Here is a 986-nt window from a genome sequence, read left to right on the forward strand (position 1 = left end):
CATCAATGACATATGTACATGATCTGTCATCTAACATCGACACATTGAACAATAAGTCTTTTGAAGTCTCTTAGGCATGAACACGGGGCCAGGATCACGATACTATACTTGACATTCGTCAATCGCTCACACTCTCGCACGCCATTTCTCAGGCTGGCCCACAGGTGGTCAGACTCTATATTCTGTTTCCTGGAAGTGTTTTGTTTCTAGTTCTGTGATCTTCTGAGTGCGAGCACTCGATTGCTGAGTTTTCACGGTCCCATTCCGTTGTATGTATGCATTCGTCCGGCCACAAGAGCTTTTGAAGTTCAGCCATTTCTCTACGATGTGAGCTGCGATGCCAATAGCTATGGTCGCAACAACTCATTGTACGTGCATACCAAGTGAAAATGCTGCCCCCTGTCAATCCTGTGCCTATGATCAGGCTTTCGCAGACAACGAAAGAAGTCGAAAAACAGGCTCCCGCCAGCAAGCCTGCTTGCTTTTCCAGCTACGCACCGAGCACTTCGTCGTGCCAAGTGCAGCCCTGACCTCGTCGCCCGGGTGAGCGTCTGGTGCATCTTCTCCTGCGACCACTGCGAGGATTCGATTACGCTCTCCCCACTCCATTTCGCGCTTCGACCTCGCTGCACGATGCCAAGTTCGTTGGTTCCGGAATGCATTGTTCTTGGAATCGTCCTTGTCCTCCGCTGATGTCCCTACCCATCAGCACCACTATCACGCTATCACACTGGCAGGCGTCTGATATTCCATGTCCTGGCCACTCGCTCACACGGTGTCCGCACTCCTCCTCTTGCGGGTAGAGCCTCCGCCTCGGAGCCCCTTGCGAGACACTCGACTTGGCCGCACGTTGCTCGTCCACGGCCGTAGCAACCGTGACGAACGCTGCACCGACTTACTCAGTGCAGAGATGATCGCAGCGCCCCTACTCTGATCTGCCTCCGCGCACCACATACCCGCTCGATCACTCCGTCGTGGCGTCGATT

The sequence above is a fragment of the Fibroporia radiculosa genome, assembly GCF_000313525.1.
Source record: "Fibroporia radiculosa TFFH 294 genomic supercontigs, scaffold10129, whole genome shotgun sequence".
In the NCBI taxonomy this organism is placed as follows: Eukaryota; Fungi; Basidiomycota; class Agaricomycetes; order Polyporales; family Fibroporiaceae; genus Fibroporia; species Fibroporia radiculosa.